The 23,147-nt window shown below is 42.0% G+C and overlaps 1 pseudogene; it reads right to left on the bottom strand.

Moving 5' to 3' along the window:
• Positions 1 to 1,596: 1,596 nt before the first annotated feature.
• On the bottom strand, positions 1,597 to 21,466 carry LOC135506764 (neuromedin-K receptor-like; annotated as a pseudogene).
• Between the last annotated feature and the right edge of the window lie 1,681 nt (positions 21,467 to 23,147).

Below are 23,147 nucleotides of genomic sequence, written 5' to 3'. Positions count from 1 at the left end.
GAAAATTCCAGAAAATTATGTAATGGCTTTAGAAGCTTCTGATAGGCTAATTGACATCATTTGGAGGTGTACCTGTGGATGTATTTTAAGGCCTACCTTCAAACTCAGTGCCTCTTTGCTTGACATCATAGGAAAATCGAAAGGAATCAGCCAAAAATTGTAGACCTCCACAAGTCTGGTTCATCCTTGGGAGCAATTTCCAAATGCCTGAAGGTACCACGTTCATATGTACAAACTATAGTACGCAAGTATAAACACCATGGGACCACGCAGCCGTCAAACCGCTCAGGAAGGAGACAGGTTCTGTCTTCTAGAGATGAACGTACTTTGGTGCAAAAAGTGCAAATCAATCCCAGAACAATAGCAAAGTACCTTGTGAAGATGCTGGAGGAAACCGGTACAAAAGTATCAATATCCACAGTAGAACAAGTCTTTTTCAACATAACCTGAAAGACCGCTCAGCAAGGAAGAAGCCACTGTTCCAAAACCGCCATAAAAAAGCCAGACTACGGTTTGCAACTGCACATGGGGACAAAGATCGTACTTTTTGAAGAAATGTCCTCTGGTCTGATGAAACAAAAATAGAACTGTTTGGCCATTATGACTATCATTATGTTTGGAGGAAAAATGGGGAGGCTTGCAAGCCGAAGAACACCATCCCAACCGTGAAGCACGGGGGTGGCAGAATCATGTTGTGGGGGTGCTCTGCTGCAGGAGGGACTTGTGCACTTCACAAAATAAATGGCATCATGAGGCAGGAAAATTATGTGGATATTTTGAAGCAATATCTCAAGACATCAGTCAGGAAGTTAAAGCTTGGTCGTCCAAATGGACAATGACCCCAAGCATACTTCCAAAGTTGTGGCAAAATGGCTTAAGGACAACAAAGTCAAGATATTGGAGTGGCCATCACAAAGCCCTGACCTCAATCCCACAGAAAATGTGTGGGCAGAACTAAAGAATTGTGTGCGAGCAAGGAGGCCAACAAACCTGATTCAGTTACACCAGCTCTGTCAGGAAGAATGGGCCAAAATTCACCCAACTTATTGTGGGAAGCTTGTGGAAGGCTACCCAAAACATTTGACCCAAGTTAAACAATTTCAAGGCAATGCTACCAAATACGAATTGAGTATGTAAACTTCTGACCCACTGGGAATGTGATGAAATAAATAAAAGCTGAAATAACTAATTCTCTCTACTATTATTCTGACATTTCACATTCTTAAAATAAAGTGGTGATCCTAACTGACCTAAGAGAGGGAACTTTTACTAGGATTAAATGTCATGAATAACTTGCAGTATTTTGTAGTACAATACCAGAATGACCTATATATTGCCAATTCACATTACAGTGATAATCCCACGACACAATAAATAACTGCAGTATCCTTTCACTGGGATTAGTGTGTGTATGTGTGTGTGCGCCCGTCCGCGCGAGTGTGTGTGCATGCGACCGCACATGTGTACATGCATACGTGTGTGTGCGAATGTGTGTGATAAGGTGATGAGACGCTTATCAGAGAGAGGGAGAGTGAGTACTGGCATGTTTATGTAAGGCCCTGAGCTCTGGATTAAAGGTCTTCATGGAATCAAAGAGATGGATGGGTGGGTTTATATCAACAACAAAAAAATCTCTCAGATTGTGTTTTAATACGGCACCATTTCCCATGATGATTAGTTTTAGTACACAGTGCACAGTACTTCACAGTACGTCTCCGTGAAATACTTTCATGTTGAAGGCTGAATGTGTCCGTGCATGTCTGAGTGTGTGCGTGTGTTTGTCTGCGTTTATCCCTCAATGACTAAAGTGCTAAAAATGGCCTTAACCACAGTAAGTATACACCACGGTATATCACAAAAGCAAAAGACCTCTGCTTACATAAGACATATATCTCGTACATTTAAAAAATAAATGGCACTGTACAATTCCTATAACGACAAAAGCAGCTTATGAGAGAAATGTCAATAACAAAATGGAACATCCTATCATTCTCATTTATCCTCAGGAAATTGCAGGCTGAAAGAGAAACACTGAATAATCTATCTTGCCCCAGGTGCCTCTCTCTCTCTGTAAAAAAAACCAATACCATTTCAGGACATACAGTCCACAGCGATTTCAATCTGTGGGGTATCAGTCTGCAGAAATGATGACAAGCTGATAAAGGATGTATGACTATGGTACAGAAAGACACATTAATAAACCATCTGTGTGCAACAACCTTCCCTTTTCATCATTATGTGGTTATACCTCCAACCACTCCTAACATTCTTTCAAGGGGAGCCTGCCTGAGTAATAGATGCATGCCCACACTGGTAAACTACTGGTAAGCTCTGCCTTCATTTGCTTAGTCCAGATGTCACAAATCTGCCCACAAATCTGCCTGTCGAGACAGCAACCTACCAGATGTCCAGTCAGTGTCGTGAGGGGGGTTTGGAAATGAGAAAAGGCAGAAACAAATGCTTTTCGAAAGCTAAGCAAAATAGAAATAAAATCGAAAGAATCTCACTGCATCAAGCCAGCAGAAAATACTTTATACAGAACAACCGCGTTTGCAACAAACTCACATGAAATACTTATGCTTGGTAAAATAAAATTTAAATCTAAAGGCTTGCTTGGAATGTTTGAGGGAAGTTCGGAAGGCGAAATGTTGACAACGACTTTCCAAACCACTCGTGAACATTCTAGAATGTGGTCGTGGTCATCATAAACATCTCAGGAGAACTGATCGTCGGCCACATCATCGGGGTCACTGTAAAGGTTGGACTTGGCTACCGCCGGTCGGTTGCCATGGTTACCATTGTTATCTCCGTTAACACTGGCATTGCCATGGCAGCTGGAGACTGCCTTTTTGATGCCGTGTTGGCGATTGTTGGTGCTGTTGGTCCCAGTGTTCACGCGGGAGAGGGTGCACATGCTGCCCTGGTGGCCGGATCGGTGGCGGGTGGTGTTGTCGCGCAACTCCAGCTCGTCATAGCTGGATACCCGGACGAACGGGCACCAACACAACGCCCGTTTGAAGCCCGCCCGGAACCTGTATCCAAATCACAACCCAAACCAGACAGATGAGTGCATTGTTAGATTTTTAACATTTGAGAGGTGGCTTATGAATTCTAAAGAAAGTACACTGGTAGCTTTCTCATCTGGTCTTATCCATCTAGCCAGTGGTTACCTAGGAACAAAGTAGGAACAAAGAAAAAAATAATTTTAAACGGAAAATATAAATGAGTTATGGGTAAGGCTTATCTTCATCGTATGCTTTGGTGCCTTCTTAACAGTGCCCAGGTGCTGGATCCTACCTGCTGTTGAGGCAGCAGTAGATGATGGGATTGTACATGGTGGAGCTCATGGCCAGCCACAGCACTGACAGGTAGACCTGCTGGATGGACTTCCACCTCATCAGAGCCTTGTTGAGGCCCGTCACGATGAAGTAGACGTGGTACGGCAGCCAGCAGAGGGCGAAGGTCACCACCACAATGATCATCATCTTCACCACCTGGGGGTTTGGAAGGGGATAGTGGGAGGATGGGAGGAATAGAGCGACAGGGATGGGGGAGACAGGGTGGAAGAGAGGGAGGGGGAGAAAGCAATGAGAGAAAGAGAGGAGAGAATAAGAAAATAGGAGTGAGAGAGAGAAAGAGAGGAAAAAGAAAGTATGTTGTCTTTATTCTGTGTAGCTCTGAGACAAGATGTCGATCAAAAAAATCAACATTTGGACGTCCACTTCATGTTAGGTTTCACAAAGTGCCTGATTCTGAGATGGACAGAATGTGTGACGCTCAATAGATTCTCACAAGTGTGGGCACCATGATTGATTTATCCTCAGGTTGGCATTTTCATTCCGTCCTAGAAGCCACAGCAGTTTAGGATATACTTTTTTCATCACGACAACCCCTTTCAAAAGAGCCATTCACAACCTCAAAATATAATTGCTTCATTTACACATAAATGGTCAGGACTACCATTGATGGTCCAACGGTGTGATACATTTGAGATTGTATTCCATATCCTGACGTCCTAGAGTCAACACGAAGGAAGCAACTCACTTCAAAGATCCTGTGAATTCCATGAACTGATGGTGTCACTTAAAATCCTCAAAGAGCATTTCGAAACTTGAAATCAGATCGGCATTCTCAAAAAGTTTGTACTTTCTTGCCTTGTATGGAGGAGTTGTGACAAATTTCATCTGATAGAATTGGACTTTTGTCTCCTAGACTACCCAAAAATCAAAGCTCAGACACGCCTGAACAATGCAAACTGCAATTTGTCCGTCTTGTCAGTGAGGAAGATCTTTGTCCATGTATCCTCACTGTTGTGTTCACTATTGTGTTACTACTGTGTCATCACTATAGCAGGTACGGTAGATCATCGCATGATATAGGTTCCATTCCGAACACTTAAAAGACACACCCTATCCCCTCAGCCCTCAAATTAAGTGGACACTTCTGATGACGTCTGACGACTATACACTTGCAGGACAAGGGGCGAGGGAGGAAGGAATGATTTTGTAATGGACCGCCCTTGCCCGTAAATTCATCACTCGTTTATCCCGCGACGATTATGTTTTCAGCCACCGGTAGGTAGCTTGTGGTTGCATTATATGCGCTACAGTCAATTGTAATTGCATGTCTACTTTTATTAACTATATCATTATAATTAATATACGCCTACTGTATGATAGCTAGCCAATTAATTAGCTAACTAACGTTAGCCTGCCTAGCTGGAACATCTGAAGAAGGAAAATGTTTTATTTCTACAATTTCCAAAAGCTAACCGAAAAAAATAAAAAAAAATATTACTTTTACCAGGCGTGTTTGTAGCACAATTTCTACCTTATTTACATTTGTTTTTACTGACACTTGAATGTTGACTCCATATTGACGTTGAGGTTTTAATTTCGGCTGACTTTTCTTCGCGGATGTATAATCATCGCGAATTGAATTATGGCCCGAAGTGAACACAATTGTACACTCGCAAACTCGATCAAAAACGAGGGCTGAGGGGCTTACGTTGCGAACTTCGCTTGTTTGGCTAATCGTTTGGACCGATGTCAAAGATGGTGACGGGGATTCCCCCAAGGGCATAAGGTGGAAGTAAGTGGACGAGGGTGTGTATTTTATGAGTTTGAACTATGCACACAATGTCATGTGACAAGATGGCTGCCAGCCCGTAGAGCATTAGTGATTGTGATCTCCAATGAATGGTCAGTCTGTCAGTCAAACAGTCTGAGCTCAAAGAAACTCCCCAAAGCCTTTCATATGGATTCCATTCTGTCACTTTACTCGTTAGATTTAACCTACATTCGCTACAAACCTTTGAGATTCTCCATTGAGCATGCCTTTTAGTCTAGCACTAGGCTTAATCTGTGTCTGGGAAACTAATGTACAGTGGAGTTGCATGGAAAGCACTAAATGGTGGGAAAGGCTTTATATTCCGATTTAACATCCCACAGATGTAAACATCCTAAAGACTTAGATTTAACTACAGTATGTCTCTGGGCTTGGTCACGTTTACGCTAACATCAGGAATATTGACTTGCGGGCCAAGAATGCAAAACAAGTTTGCATTTGGAGATAGTGACCATGTAAACAAAAACAAAGCATGGATTGCTCTTTTACCTTGAGCATAGACTGCATACAGGGTAAAGGAAACTAATATGTCATTGTCATTTGGCCGAACCATCCTTTTAACTACTACTAGCTGTATACTTCAGCCTCTTGATTAAGTGATCGATCAAGCTGTCCGTTACCTTGTTTATGAACAATAACAATTAGGATCTTATAAATCAAGGATCAACTAGCGCCACCTGCGTCATCTTCTGGGTGATTAACAATGTGACAGAAAGCTTATGAAGACGTGTCATCTCTTTGGTATGTACAGTGTGTCTGGGACACTGAGTCTAATGACTAGCAAAGGGTGTCTGGTAGAGTCCTCTCAGGAGCTACATAAAGCAGGAGAAAGGGTTCCATGACGCACGACATAGCGGGTCACAGGTAGTTGACGCGAGAGCACTGGTGGTCTGCTGTAGAGGTCACAGCATGGGTCAATTGAGCTGGCTGGGAACAGATCGCTGACCTCATGAGCAATTACTTTTAAACTAACCACCGAATAGGACCTGACGGTATGACAATGGGTGACATTCAGCCTAATGAACCTCTCTCAGCCCTCGTCTAGCTTCGTTAAAAAGGGTTTGGCAGGAACTTTATTGGCTAATCCAATAAAAAAAAAAATTATACTGTCATTTAGCGGAAGATTTTATCCTAAATGACTTCTAGTCTGTATTTGTGGCCCATTCAAACCCACTGAGGAATTGGAACTGTGTATAAATGCAAGGTTATCTAACCCTCCATCACTGCATTGCTCAAACTAAATCAAATCAAGTTTATATGAGGTGCATTTCACGACAAAAACTAAAAACAATCAAAAAGAGAACCAGTTCTGAAATAAGACAAGAGCAAGTAACAACACCAAACGTGCTGGTGCCGAGGTCAAATGTCAGGCAGGATCACAGGCTACATCACCGGATAAATCACTGCAAACTAATACGGTTTCATGGCCTCGGCTATCTGTCCAAAACAAAGAACCAGGTGTGCTGATCCCCCGTAATCTGAGTGTAATCCTCATGAATAAAACAATAACAACCCAGAAATACAGTCTGGGTTTACTCAGAGGGTGTCCTGGAATAATCCCAATAATTCCCATATCTAGACCTGTCGGATTGGCCATTGCCTATCTATAATCTGACCCACACCTGTTAAACCCACATCTGGCCTAATAGATGTCAGTCATACTGGTTCACATTACCTGAATCCTTATGGATAACTGTGGGGACCAGGGTCCATATATATGAAGCATCTACGAATAGAAGTGCTGATTTATGACCAGTTTTGCTTTGTAGACCACAATGAATGAGATAACATGGACAGGGGGAACCTGATCCTAGATCAGCGCTCCTACCCGGAGACGCTTGATACATACGGAGCCTGGACTCCAATTTGAAGATCAATGATGAGATACACTGTGTCCAGGTAATAGAATACATCGTCATCTCTAAAGAGGAGACCAATCTCTGTTGTTTGCCTGCATAACGCTGGATTACTTGATGGGTAGCCAAATCCAGTGGGGAATACAGAGAGATCATTGTGCCATGTACAGGGTCAGTTATTCATTTCAATGGTATAGCTACACCAATTATTGTAATGACAATGTATTGGGTCAAACACGGATAAACCCTCAAACCCACCAGAAGCGCATATTCAGTTTATTATCATTATTTGCAGAAATTATTTTCCCATCCGCATTTTTAAAAGGCCTACAGTATTCTACTTCTCACACCAAATGAACGGGAGAAAATGAAACCGGAGACAATTGGGACGTCTCGTGACCGTGCCAGTTAAAATGACTGGCTGAATCTACTGCATTCAATTAATGGATGACACAGGTTTACAAATGGAATAAACATGGCTTTACTAAAGGACGTTATGTGTATAATGGAGTTGTATTTTTGCGTTACCTTCCTCTTGGCTGTGAGCTGGCTGTGGTAGTTATCTGATGCTTCCCCCGGGATCTCTCCTCCCCACAGCGTCACGCCCACAATGGTGTAGGTGATACCCATCACCACTAGGGGCAGCACGTACACCAGCACCGTCACAATGATATGATACCTGTTTACCAGAGAAGAATAGATAGCTGTCGGGAAGGAAAAGCAGAGCATTCCTGTGAATGTAATGGGATAACATGGTAATTCTGCAAATTATATTTAATCTAATTCACATTTATATGCATTAGTCTAGGTTGCTCTCTTCGTTATCTAGTCTGCACTGGTTGTCTATCTAGGCTAGCTGTCCTGTGTGTATGAAATTCCTCTACTCATATGGACTGACATTCCAATTACCCAATCACCACCCAGTTCTCCAGAAGCAGGAAACTCACCACCTTATATTAATTAACCTGTATGCAATCAATACATACAATTATTCAAGGATGCGTTCATTCAAAGTACACTGAACAAAAATATAAAATTCAATATGCAACAATTTATACTATTTTATTGAGTTACAGATCATGTAAGGAAATCATTCAATTGAAATAAATTCATTAGGCCCTCATCTATAGATCTCACATGACTGGAAATACAGATATGTATCTGTGGTCAAAGATATCTTGAAAAAACGGTATGGCTGTGGATCAGAAAACCAATCACTATCTGGTGTGACCACCATTTGCCTCATGCAGTGCGACACATCTCCTTTGCATAGAGTTGACCAGGCTGTTGATTGTGGCCTATGGAATGTTGTCCCACTCCTCTTCAATGGCTGTGAGAAGTTGCTGGATATTGGTGGGAACTAGAACACGCTCTTACACGTCAATCCTGAGCATCCCAAACATGCTCAATGGGTGGCATGTCTGGTGAGTATTCAGACCATGGAAGAACTGGGACATTTTCAGCTTCAAAGAATTGTGTACACATCATTGGGACATGGGGCCATGCATTATCCTGCTGAAACATGAGGTGTTGGCAGAGGAGGAATGGCACGACAATGGGCTTCAGGATCTATGTGCATTCAAATTGCCATCGACAAAATGCAATTGTGTTTTGTCCGTAGCTTATGCCTGCCCCATACCATAACCCCACCGTCACCATGGGACACTCTGTTCACCTCATTGACATCAGCAAACTGCTCTCCCAAATGATGCCATACACACGGTCTTCCATCTGCAGTTGAAAACGGATTCATGCGTGGAGGGCACACTTCTCCAGTGTGCCAGTGGCCATCGAAGGTGAGCATTTGTCCACTGAAGTCGGTTAGGATGCCGCAGTCAAGTCAAGACCCTGATGAGGACAACGAACACGCAGATGAGTTTCCCTGAGACGGTTTCTCACAGTTTATGCAGATATTCTTCAGTTGTGTAAACTCACAGTTTCATCAGCTGTCCAGGTGGCTGGTCTCAGACAATCCCGTATGGTGAAGAAGCAGGATGTGGAGGTCCTGGATTGGTATGGTTGCACATGGTCTGCGGTTGTGAGACCGGTGGGACGTACTGCCAAATTCTCTAAAACGACGTTGGGCACACGAACTGCCAAATTCTCTAACACGACGTTGGATGTGGCTTATGAGAAATTAACAATTAATTATCCGGCAACAGCTCTGGTGCACATTCCTGCAGTCAGCATGCCAATTGCACGCTCCCTCAAAACTTGAGACATCTGTGGCATTGTGTTGTGTGACAAAACTACACATTTTAGAGTAACCTTTTATTGCCCCCCAGCACAAGGTGCACCTGTGTAATGATCATGCTGTTTAATCAGCTTCTTGATATGCCACACCTGTCAGGTGGATGGATTATCTTGGCAAAGGAGAAATGCTCACTAACAGGGATGTACATTTGTTTTGAGAAATAAACTTTTTGTGCAAATGGAACATTTCTGTTAACTTTTATTTCAGCTCATGAAACATTGGACCAACACTTTACATGTTGCATTTGCATTTTTGTTCAGTATATGTTTGTGCTCCTGTATCGTGTACATTTGATTTGAGCACATTTTCTACGATTGTCTATGTGCCATTATTGATCGTATTATTTGTTGGTATGTAAGTAACTCCATTGCCTAAGTAGGTTTGTTTGTGTAGATATTACTTAGATCCTTTTTCATATTGTAGATACTATTGAGTTTTGAGTATTTTTGGATGTATGTGCTTTTGACTAGTGCCTGTATAATTGGCCAAGTTATTTGCCTTACATCAGGGCTCTCCAAACCGGTTCCTGGAGAGCTACCCTCCTGTATGTTTTCAATCCAACCCCAGTTGCAACTAACCTGATTCAGTTTTTCAACCAGCTAATTATTTGAATTAGGTTCGCTAGATTAGGGTTGGTATGAATACACTGGGAATTAGCCCATTTCAAGTGTACCTCCAACTCCCAGTGTTCTTATCAATACACAACCACTGTAGCCCACACCCAAACCACCAGCAGCAAGTTCACCTCAATATACAGTTTCATTACCAATCAACCCAAAGCTGTTTTCAGATCAGTGAAGATGAACAAGAGGAGGTGAGTTAAAGGAACCCACTTTAGACTATTGAGATGCACCCAGAGTGTCTCACTCACATGAAGGAGTCATCTGATGACCGGGGCCAAGCCACATAGCAGATGGTCCGGCGGGGCAGGATGCGGATGGTGGAGTAGAAGCAGAGGGGGAAGGCCAGCACCACGGCCAGCGCCCAGATACACAAGATCACCACCTTGGTGGCTGTGGCCGACAGCCTGGGTTTCAGCGGGTGGATGATGGCCATGTACCTGCAAGGGTGTCAAATCAAATCAAGCGTTATTTATACAACACATTTTAGACATGAATGTGACGCAATGCGCTTCACAGGAAAATACATTAATAAAAAAACAAATCAAGATATATTTTTATGGTTGAGATTCTTCAAAATAGCCACCCTTTGCCTTGATGACAGCTTTGCACACTCTTAGCATTCTCTCAACCAGCTTCATGATGTAGTCACCTGGAATGCATTTCAATTGACAGGTGTGCCTTGGTAAAAGTTAATTTGTGGAATTTCTTTCCTTCTTAATGCGCTTGAGCCAAACAGTTGTGTTGTGAGAAGGTAGGGTTGGTATACAGAAGATAGCCCTATTTGATAAAAGACCAAGTCCATATTATGGCAAGAACAGCTCAAATAAACAAAGAGAAATGACATTCATTCAATACTTTATTTTATAACATGAAGGTCAGTCAATATGGAACATATGGAACAAGACCCAGAGTTACCTCTGCTGCAGAGGACAAGTTCATTAGTTACCAGCCTCAAACATCAACTGTTCAGAGGAGACTGCGTGAATCAGGCCTTCATGGTCGAATTGCTGCAAGTAAACCACTACTAAAGGACATCAATAAGAAGGAGAGACTTGTTTGGGCCAAGAAACACGAGCAATGGACATTAGACCAGTGGAAATCTGTCCTATTGTCTGATGAGTCCAAATTTGTTTTTCAACAGGACAATGACCCAACACACCTCCAGGCTGTGTAAGGGCTATTTGACCAAGAAGGAAAGTGATGGCGTACTGCATCAGATGACCTGGCCTCCACAATCACCCGACCTCAACCCAATTGAGATGGTTTGGGATGAGTTGGACCGCAGAGTGAAGGAAAGGCAGCCAACAAGTGCTCAGCATATGTGGGAACTCCTTCAAGACTGTTGGAAAAGCACTCCAGATGAAGCTGGAGAGAAGGCCAAGAGTGTGCAAAGCTGTCATCAAGGCAAAGGGTGGCTACTTTGACGAATCTCAAATATAAAATATATTTTGATTTGTTTAACACTTTTTTGGTTAGTATATGATTTCATATGTGTTATTTCATAGTTTTGATGTTTTCACTGTTATTATACAATGCAGAAAATAGTAAAAATAAAGAAAAACCCCTGAATGAGTAGGTGTATCCAAACTTTGCTACTGTATGTTCACAGTTTCAGCCCCCTGCCAGGTTCTTTGGAAGGCTAATCCAGAGGCTGGGGGCATAGTAACTATAGGCTGCCTCTCCATGCCTCTTGGTCCTGGGCTTTGGGACAGTTTAAAGGTCAGTGCCAAAGGACATGAGAGACCTACTGGGTACATAACTCAAAAGCATGTCTGATATGTATTGGGGTGCACAGTTGTGGATTGATTTTAAAAAAAACAATAGAATAATCTTAAAAATAATTCTTAAACTCACAGGCAGCCAGTGCAGAGACTTTAAAACTGGTGTAAATGTGTGCTCTCCGTCTGGCCATCCTGCAGCGTTCTGTATGGTTTGCCGTTGGCCAATGTCTTTCTTTGTAGACCAGACAGCGGAGCATTACAGTAGTCAAGCCTGCTTTTAATATAAGCATGGATGAGTCTCGCTGTATCAGCCTGAGAGTGAAACGGCCGTACCTTGGCAATGTTCCTCAGGTGGTAGAATGATATTTGGTCACATTCCTAATGTGTGATTCTAAGTTTAGTTCAGAACCTAAAGTGATACCTACGTTTTTACCTGGTGTTTTATCTTATTTGACCGTGAATTAAAATATGCGGCCAGATTCTGTGTGCTTTGGCTCCAATAATAAGTACCTCGTTCTTATCTTGATTTAGCTGGAGGAAGCTGTGAACCATCCAAGTATTTAAATCACTAATAAATTATAATACTGTATCTGTGGAGCTAAAAATGCTCTGGTGACACAGAAGTGTAAAGCTGTGTATCGTCTACGCAGCAGTGAAAATCAATGTTGTGCTTTCTGATGACGGTGCCAAGGGGCAACATATAAACTGGACCGAAAATCGAACCTTGTGGAACACCACATGGGATATGTATTTTCTCTGAGTTATGTTCACTGAGGGCGATAAAAAAGCTCTTGACCGATTTAAGAGGTCCTAAACCAATTTAGAACTGGACCGGAGAGACCAACCCACACCCAAGGACAGAGAGCTGTTCAGCGTCTGGCTCTCAGATCATTTGCCACTTTATCTTAGGCTGTCTGTGCTGTGGTGGGCAAGAAAACCAGATTAGATTTTTTTTTAGTTGTTTAAAAAACAATTTCTCCAGAATTTTGCTTAAGAATGGAAGGTTGGAGATTGGCTGATTGATTTGATTTGGATCTCTTTTAGTCCCCATTTGGACTAATCTTCCAAGAGTCCTTAAACATTAAACTTCAATTTATAATACGAACACTTTTCCTCATAACGCACTATTACAAACATACATAATATACTAACATAATGACCCAATAAATACTCAATGTAAAAAATATTTATTCTTCATCTACTATAGTCCCACAACATTTCTACATATTATATTATGTTTAAACTTATATATTGAAAGGTTTCTGGTTTGCTCAGTTAATTTATTCAATTTTTTATTGCTCTAAATAGAAATGTTTTTTTTGCCTATTTCTCTTTTCTGTTTGGACAACGCATAGATGGTGGACAATCTATTCCTAGTATTTACGGAATGTCTGTCTCTTACCAACTGAATACCATTGTGAATAGAACTTGGCCGTTATTAAATGATGTATATTATGAAATAAAATAAGTGTTTTTTTCAATTATCTTATCGATTGATGACCAACCAAGAACATTGCGCTTGACTGCAACAGAAGAACCATATCTCCACCTTAAAACAATCCTTGCTGCTTTTTTCTGTGCATTCTGCAGCCTCCTAACTTCACTTGATGATGCATTTCCCCAGACCACAGAACAGTAGTTCACCTGACTCAATTAATGCTTGTGTTATTTGCTGAATAATTTTTCCTGGTAAATATTTATCTACCCTTCTGATTATGCATGCTGTTTAATTTTTTTCTCACATAGATTAGTTATTTGAGACGACCATGATAAGCAGTTGTCTAGCTGCACTCCCAATAGTTTGGTTTCTGCCACTTCTTCAATTTGTACTCCTCCCATACTTCATTGTATCCCATGCTGTTTTGGCCTTTTCCTAGTGGAACAGACCAACATAACTTTGGTTCTCTTGGTGTTTAAAACAAGTTTGTTTTGGCAAACCCAATCCCTAATATTCTCCAAATCTCCTTGTAAAGCTTGCTGTACCTGTTGAACCGATTGTCTTGCTGCATAAATTGTAGTATCATCTGCAAATATAGTAGCTTGACTTTCAGCTAAGGCATAGGGAAGGTCCTTGGTATATATTAAATAAAGAAGTGGCCCAAGGCAGCTGCCCTGCAGTATTCCACAGTTTAACACATGAGGGGAAGAAAATGAACCACTGATATAGGTGGACTGTTTCCTGTCAGTTAGATATGACTGTACCCATTTCAATGCTACCTCCTTAAAACCATAATGCATTCATTTTGTCAAAATTATTTCACGATCCACAGTGCAGTGGTAGTGGAATGTTTTTTTGCGATAAGCATGCTGATTGGCTGTAATCAGATCATTTTTTTCCATGTACTCCCATATTTGTCTCCTCACAATACCCTCCAATATCTTACTGAGTGTAGGGAGTAGACTAATTGGTCGACGATTGGCAGGAGTAATGGGTTCTTTGCAGCCTTTCGGAATAGGACACAGTTTCGCATGCTTCCATACATTTGCAAACATCCCCTTTTCCAGTGACCAATGTATCCCAGTGGAACTGCAATCTGGGGAGCAGCACAGCGAAGCAAAAAATTGCCCATGAGACCATAACCTGTAGATTTACCATCACAAGAGGAAGGCGTATTGTTCATACACTCAATAAACTTTGGAGGTAAGATAACATTTTTTATAATGTGTTCAGTATTACCCTGTGCTATCGGCAACAAGAACATAAAAAAAAACTACACCGTGGTGATCAGATAAAGCAACATAAAAATAGAGGATTTGTTAGCCACTCGGTAATAAATCAGGTCCAGAGTAAGGCCACAGTTATGGATGGGCCCAGTAACATGTCAAAAGACAAATCAATGGTCTTGGAGTCATTCTCTTTGTCAACATGAATATGAAAATCACCCAACACTATAATTTTATCATAGTTCTCAAGGACAACAGACAATTCTTCAGAGAAATCAGTAAAAATAAAGCGGGGCAGTGCTTTCGTGGCCGAGACAGGGTTATAGCCAGCACTGGTGGCTGACATTTAAACCGTATAGCAGGATGGTCAAAAGACCCAAAGTCGTCAAATGAAAAGTCCTTACAGCTGAGAGCATTAGTACAAAATGGAGGCTGTACCCCCCACCCTTTTCCCCTTTTCTGATAGAGTATGGAAAGATATAGGGGAGGCTTCAATAAGAGCGGCACTACAGTCTGAAGACATGTTTCAGTGTGAAAAATGCAATCAACTTTGCGCTCAGTAATGAGGTAATTCACGAGAAAGGTTTTACTAGTGATTGCTCTCAGATTTAAACGTGCCATATTCAATGAGTATGGACCACTCTGCCCCTGGGGCATCTGCCGTGAGGTAACCAATGAAATGCCAACCACCTTTTTCCTCCAATCTATCAGAATGGTAAGATATAACACGCGGTGTTAGAGGAACATGAAGTCGGTTACACACAATAACCATAGAGCCATTTCTACAGGACTTGATATAGTTTCCAAGTCCTTTGTTGCTTATTCTGACAGGGAGGACTGGAGCACTACCAGACCCTGTTCATCAGTCTCTAAAACAGCCTCTATAACCATTCAAGAGGTCAAGAGGTCAGTCAGGGGGTGAAAGGAAAGACGGTGGATAAATGAAGATGTCTTACTCAGGCCGTTTACCAATGAAAAACATTGTCACAGTTTACTAAACTGTGTGTGTCTCCCATAGACACCAATATGATCGAAATTGGGTCTGGTCTACTTAGTTCAGTGACTGTATAAGGACCCAGTGATATGTCTCGCTATTACGTCAAAGGTCATGGTTGATTTGGTAGTTTATTCCTCCATAGACTGCTTGCTTTAGAGGTTATACTTTTTAAATTTTGAATAGAGTGTACACCATAACTACAGTTAATGAATACCATTTAGTATGCAGGACCCACTGGGCACACACTGGTTGAATCAATGTAATTTCCACATAATTTCATTGAAATTAAGTTGAACCAACATGGAATAGATGTTGAATTGACATCTGTTCCCATTGGGAAATGTCTTATTGTACAACTGCATTCTTTATAAGCTCTCATTTAGAACAAATATTTGGCGGTGGCTGTGTTAGATCAAATATAAGAGCGACAAAAAAGGGGATGAGATGCGAGTATTGTTTCTGTCTCACTGGAGAGTGTTGTGGAAAGTGTTGTCAAACATTGAGGCCTCCATTTTCCGAATGTGAGTTAAACAAGCTCTTCTTGACAAAAGCCAGAAACCAGGTTGAAATACTATGATGTCAAATCAAACAGTAAATAAGATACCAATCTTCTCTGGAGGGGCCACCATTAGGATAGTCATGTGTGTGTGTGTGTCTGTGCCCAATTTCAGATTGCTTTAATATGCAGTATCTCAGGTACTCAAAACAAAGGATGTCCTATGTGGAGCTAGTTATGTTTGATTGACTCTTTGACTCTTCCCAGTCTATCTTTAATTGGATCCAACAGTGCTGTTTGTTTGGTTTCCAGCATACAAAGATTCCATTTCCCCAGAATTTACTGCTAGACTGTCAGGTTTCATCCTCAGACCTTACCTTTCCTCTCGGTCTGTCTGCTTGTCTCTGTGTGTGTGTGTGTGTGTGTGTGTGTGTATATATGTGTGTGTGTGTGTATGTGCGTGCATGAGAGTTTACCTGTGCTGTGCTGTGTGTGTGTGTGTGTGTGTGCTCTGTCTTTGATTATGTGTATCAAAGGCCCACAGTAGGCCTATAAGTGGTCAGGTCGTGGTCATGCAGGTGCGGATTAACTCCTTTGACGATCTTCAAAGTCAGATGAAAAGAGATGTTGGACTGTAGTCCTACTGTGCAACACAACTTGTAAAGGTATAGAGTTGACCTCCCAGCACCTGGGGCCTCATTTATTTCTGTTTTGATGTTAAGGTTATAAAACTGTCATAAATAATGCACTGTGCCAAATTATTAGCAGGCTACCTTTATTTGATTGAATTCTGAAAAAGTGGGACACTTTGCATTTCCGTCTCCTGTAACCTCTTCAGACATCTATCCAACACACAACATATTTTCTGAAATCCTCAGATGTTTCTGTTGAGGTGTGGGCAGAACGTTTGAATCTTTAGCGGTGACTTTATATATGGCAGTTGCCAAACACTGGCTGCACATTCTGCAAGATTGCCTATTAAACTATTTATGCTTCCATGCAAAAGACAAATTGTTTTTCAATATTTTGTTTGTCAATACATGGTTGTGTTTCTATCTCCTACCTTGGTGTAGGCTCTGAGATTAAATAGTAATGTCGCGCTCCTATCGCACAGCAACATTGCAGCCTAACGTTACCGTCATAGGCTACCGGCCTATTTACCTTTGAGCATGGTCGGCTATTAAATGAGCGATGGATAAATGGTAGCCTTGTATTTGTTGTATAGAGGGAATAAACTAGTTATGTCAGAAAAGTAGAGACATGCCCTTGCTTTATGAGTATGATTTAGGCCTATATAATTGAATGTAAATATAGGCTATTCGGCGAGATGCTGCTATGTCATCTTTTTCCAAAAGGCAAATGCATCTGTTTTATATAGGCATACTGTCACGCACTGACATTAGTTATCTTTGTTTTCTTTATTATTTTGGTTAGGTCAGGGTGTGACAAGGGTGGTTGGTTTAGTTTTTGTATTATCTAGGTGGCTTGAATTGGTTCCCAATCAGAGACAGCTGTTTATCGTTGTCTCTGATTGGGGATCCTATTTATAGCTTGCGATTTTCCATTTTGGTTTTGTGGGTTATTGTCTGTGTAGTTGCATGTCAGCACTCGTGTTATAGCTCCACGTTCGTTTTGTTATTTTGTTTAGTGTTCTTCGTTTTAAATAAAGAAGAATGTATTCATACCACGCTGCGCCTTGGTCTCCTCGTTATGACGAACGTGACGGAATAACCCACCAAACAAGGTCCAAGCAGCGTGAAAAGGAGGAACAGCGCTTAATGGGGAGATGGACCTGGGAGGAGATATTAGATGGAGCAGGACCCTGGACACAGCCGGGGGAGTATCGCCGTCCTAAGGAGGAGTTAGAGGCAGTGAAAGCGGAACGGCGATACTACGAGGAGAAATACAGGAGAATAGAGGAACAGCGAATTCTAGCCCGGTGAGCTCTATTCCAGCTCCTCGCATTTGCCGGGCTAGAATGGGCATCCAGCCAGGACGTATTGAGCCAGCTCTATGTTCTGGATCTCCAATGCGTCTCCATGGTCCAGTGTATCCTGTGCCTCCTCCCCGCACTCGCCCTGAGGTGCGTGTCACTAGCCCAGTACCACCAGTGCCAACACCACGCACCAGGCTTCCTGTGCGCCTTCAGAGCCCAGTACACCCTGTTCCTCCTCCCCGCACTCGCCCTGAGGTGCGTGTCCCCAGCCCGGTACCACCAGTGCCGGCACCATGCACTAGGCCTCCAGTGTGCCTCCAGGGTCCAGTACGCCCTATTCCTGCTCCTCGCACTCGCCCTGAGGTGCGTGTCCCCAGCCCGGTACCACCAGTGCCGGCACCACACACCAGGCCTACAGTGCGCCTCGGCAGTCCAGAGCGTCCGGCGACAGTACCCAGTCCAGAGCATCCGGCGACAGTTCACAGACCGGATCCTCCAACGACGGGCCACAGTCTGTCACGCCCTGACCTTAGTTATCTTTGTTTTCTTTATTATTTTGGTTAGGTCAGGGTGTGACAAGGGTGGTTGGTTTAGGTTTTGTATTGTCTAGGGGTTTTTGGCCTGTCTAGGGTTTTTTTGTGTATCTATGGGGTTTTAGTATGTCTAGGTATATGTAGGTCTATGGTGGCCTGAATTGGTTCCCAATCAGAGACAGCTGTTTATCGTTGTCTCTGATTGGGGATCCTATTTAGGTTGCCATTTCCATTTTGGTTTTGTGGGCTATTGTCTGTAGTTGCATGTCAGCACTCTTGTTATAGCTTCAAGTTCATTTTGTTAGTTTGTTTAGGGTTCTTCATTTAAATAAAGAATGTATTCATATCACGCCGCGCCTTGGTCTCCTCGTTATGACGAACATGACACATACGTTTTAGTGTTTTTATTAGCCTACCATTATTATAATTCCTGTGCATCAAACACCTTAACTTTCCTCAAAATAACAATATTTGCTTGCAATACAGTTGATCAACCACTAGAAGTTCTGAGTATGCATGGTCTTAGATATGCATGGAGATACAGTTGAAGTCGGAAGTTTACATACACCTTAGCCGAATACATTTAAACTCAGTTTTTCACAATTCCTGACATTTAATCCAAGTAAAATTCCCTGTCTTAGATCAGTTAGGATCACCACTTTATTTTAAGAATGTGAAATGTCAGAATAGTATTAGAGATTTATTTCATCACATTCTCAGTGGGTCAGAAGGTTACATACACTCAATTAATATTTGGTAGCATTGCCTTGAAATTGTTTCTTGGGTCAAACGTTTCAGGTAGCCTTCCACAAGCTTCCCACAATAAGTTGGGTGAATTTTGGCCCATTTTTCCTGACAGAGCTGGTGTAACTGAGTCAGGTTTTAGGCCTCCTTGCTTGCACACGGTTTTTCCGTTCTGCCCATACATTTTCTATGGGATTGAGGTCAGGGCTTTGAGATGGCCACTCCAATATCTTGACTTTGTTGTCCTTAAGCCATTTTGCCACAACTTTGGAAGTATGCTTGGGGCCATTGTCCATTTGGTAGACCCATTTGCGACCAAGCTTTAACTTCCTGACGGATGTCTTGAGATGTTGCTTCAATATATCCACATTTTCCTTCCTCATTACGCCATCTCTTTTGTGAAGTGCACCAGTCCCTCCTGCAGCAAAGCACCCCCACAACATGATGCTGCCACAACCGTGCTTCTTGGTTGGGATGGTGTTCTTCAGGTTGCAAGCGTCACAATTTTTCCTGAAAAAATAACGATGGTCATTATGGCCAAACAGTTCTGTTTTTGTTTCATCAGACCAGAGGACATTTCGCCAAAAAGTACGATCTTTGTCTCCATGTGCAGTTGCAAACTGTAGTCTGTTTTTTTTATGGTGGTTTTGGAGCAGTGGCTTCTTCCTTGCTGAGCGGCCTTTTAGGTTATGTTGATATAGGACTCGTTTTACTGTGGATATCGATACTTTTGTACCTTTTTCCTCCAACATCTTCACAAGGTCCTTTACTGTTATTCAGGGATTGATTTGCACTTTTCGCACAAAAGTACATTCAACAAAAAATTTGTGGAGTGGTTAAATGAGTTTTAATGACTCCAACCTAAGTGTATGTAAAATTCCGACTTCAACTGTACACACTTTCCGCATCAAGTTAAAAAATGGCTAAATACCAACTTTTATAGGAAAACTGGCATACGCGAGATTTAATATTTTTCCTCCAAATGCACCTTTGATAAATTAGGCCCTGCGATGTTGCGCCCCGAGAAGAAGCACAGCAGGGTAAATCCAGTGTGTGAACACGCTTGCGTTTGCATGTGTGTCTGTGTGTTGATGTGAGTATAGCTTTCATATAAGCACTCTTGGCACTTAAAGCCATTATTTCACTGCAGACTCCAATTTAAATGATTTCATCAGCACGTACCTCCACAATGATAGGTTGGCAAAACAGTGGAGTTCATTAGAACAACTCTGGCTCTTTTATACACAAACTGAGTAATGAAATGCTTGATCAAATCATCAGGAACCTAAAGTGTTTTCTAATGTTGAATGCATCCAAAATGGAACCCTATTCCCTTTATAGTGCACTTTTGCCCAGCACCCATAGGGCTCAAAGGTAATGCAATGTATAGGGAAAGGGGTGCCATTTGGGATGCAATTTGTGTCGCAGGATCTTTATTGGTTAGATTAGTGGATTTAAAGTTACATTCAGTTCCTTCTGGTTTTGACAGAATGTAAGGAGAGGGTTGGTTTCCTGTGTGTGTGTGTGTGTGTTAATAACCTTTATCCATACATAGCATGCATAACAGGCTATTATGATGATGTATGAAAATGATGACATCTGACCAACATCAGGTGTCTTGTTATACCATTAGGCCTACATTTTTCTAATTTGATTTAAGGGGTTTGGTTATAGAATCAGTACATTACATGAAACCGGAGTAGCATTTAAACAAATAATAACAAATTGTCACATTTCATATAAAAATAAATTCACCAAATGTAATAGAATGTGTGAAAATTAAGTCGATGTCTCCAGAGCTCACCTGTCGACCGCTATTGCGCTCATTGAATAGATGCTTGAAAACACTGCTGTGACAGGGAAAAAGTTGTGGAACTTGCAGTATGATTCTCCAAAGTACCAATTGCCGTGAGCAGCATATATGAAATTAATCAACGTGTTGAACGCGGCCATTGAGGCGTCAGAGAAAGCCAAGTTGAGTAAAAAGTAGTTTGTCACGGTCCGCATCCTCTTGTGCGCTAATACGATCCAAATCACTATCAGGTTCCCAAAAACTGCCACGGCGAGCACAAGGCTGTACGCGACCGACCATAGCACGATGCGCCACGGCGGTTGTACAAACTGATTTGTAAAGGTCCTGGTTGTGTTTGATCCGTTGTTTGCCGCAGCCATTCCTCTAGTCACTCTGCCGATATTTACTTGGATTCAATGCCTGGAGGTGGCAGCCGTTGAATTGGTATACACCTTCGCAGCGCACCAAAATCCGCAAGTGCTCTGCTCAATACGGTCACATTAAGTCCCTCTTCATTTATATTGCTGTTCCCGTCACAACAGGGCAAACGCGTTTGGGAGACAATCGTAACAAAATGTCTAGTGACAACTCCAATAAATAATTGACACTTGAAGAGCACGGCACTTCTGATCTATATGTTAGAGTACTTCTCAAATAGGCTACCGATAATATTCGAACAGTTCTTTGGAAACAGAGATTTTCCTTTGTTTTGCTACGCATAAGTGAACCTATCCTAGAGCTCTGAGCAGCAGTAGGATCCAAAGGGATGGACTGCGCGGAGCCGTGCGCTGCGCGTAGGGAATCAATCATGTGGTGTTCCATTAAATTCTTTACGTCACACTCCCCTCCCCTTTCTAATAACAACCTGTCATTCACTTGAAATGGAGATCAATTAGCTACGCTTTTATACAAATGAGACATAAACATATGGCAAGCATGAAATTTGATGGCGAGTCACTTATAAATGCCTTACATAATCACGATGAACGACATGCACGTATCAGGCACTGATTAAAGGCCTGCAGCATCTGTTGCCTCCATTGACTGAGTCGCTAATTTCACTCATGGTACATCTCCGTGATCAAAGGGCCTTTGTCATTGTCACTGCATGTATTGAAAATATACCTTTATTGACTAAGTTTACTAAACAGTCATATTTGATAAATGTGTCTATCTCCAAAAATGTGTTGTTTTTACCCTAAATAACTCTCTTAATTCCCAAGATCGATTTTCAATAGATGGATCTGCCAAGACCTTATCACCAAAATGAATGCAGTTCCCTATGTCAACCTTTTCCTGGATGGACTGACTCTATGATCCTAATGCACTCATTCAAAACAATCAATCGAACTTTCAGGGTACCAAACCAATATGTATTTTTAAAGCTTCAGTTTTGGAGTTCTTGCTCCATTGTGACTTATTACCTTGCATCTCATAATAAAAGTCACATTATCTGAAAAATACACCGCCCCCCTCGGTATTCAACAGCATCCAAACCACCAAGCATCCTCATTTGTGTCACCTCAGCAGCGTGGAAAGGACAGAGGGGCTTCATCCCAAACGGCACCCCATTCCCATTATAGTGCATAACTTTAGGGGCTTTGGTCAATAGTGGTGCACTATGGAATAGGGTGCTATTTGGGACATGCACAGGGGCACGTGGGAAAGTGCCTTTTATCCACTGATCCACATGCTCAGTATAAAAAGTAGAGAAGGTGACGCCACACCAACGTTAAGACATTAATGTTCCCAACCACAGGTGTTCACTGCAGAGGGAGTCATGCCAATTAGGCTTCTCTCTCCCCTTCTCCTGGTGGGTTCCCCTAGCAATTATGCAGGATTACACCTGATGGGTTCCCCTGGCAATTAGGCAGGATTACACCTGATGTGCCCCTTTGAATGAGTTATACAACTGTCTGCACTCCTTCCCGAGTTGGATTACTTATGGAGAGCTGAAAGGGCCATCTTCTGGTGGTATGGGAATAGAGTGGGGTGACACACACACACACACACCGGCCCAACAGAAAAATGTAATCTATTCTATTGCATAGTATTCTATTACATTCCATTCTCTGAAAGGGAAAGATGGAACAGTTCAAATCTCTCACACATTCCTGTCGTGTCTTTGGCTATGCCGGATTAAGTGAGAGCTGACATGCTATTCTATAAAATAATGAGAGCTGACATGCTATTCTATAAAATAATTTATCCGTAATTAATATTACCTGATTGAGCTAATCATGTAAAAAAAATGTTTTTATTTTTTTATTTTATTTCACCTTTATTTAACCAGGTAGGCCAGTTGAGAACAAGTTCTCATTTGCAACTGCGACCTGGCCAAGATAAAGCATAGCAGTGTGAACAGACAACACAGAGTTACACATGGAGTAAACAATTAACAAGT

Source organism: Oncorhynchus masou, chromosome 20, assembly GCF_036934945.1.
Source record: "Oncorhynchus masou masou isolate Uvic2021 chromosome 20, UVic_Omas_1.1, whole genome shotgun sequence".
NCBI classification, from domain to species: domain Eukaryota; kingdom Metazoa; phylum Chordata; class Actinopteri; order Salmoniformes; family Salmonidae; genus Oncorhynchus; species Oncorhynchus masou.
Note: the sequence above shows the minus strand (reverse complement) of the source record. Positions and strands in the feature narration are given on the sequence as shown.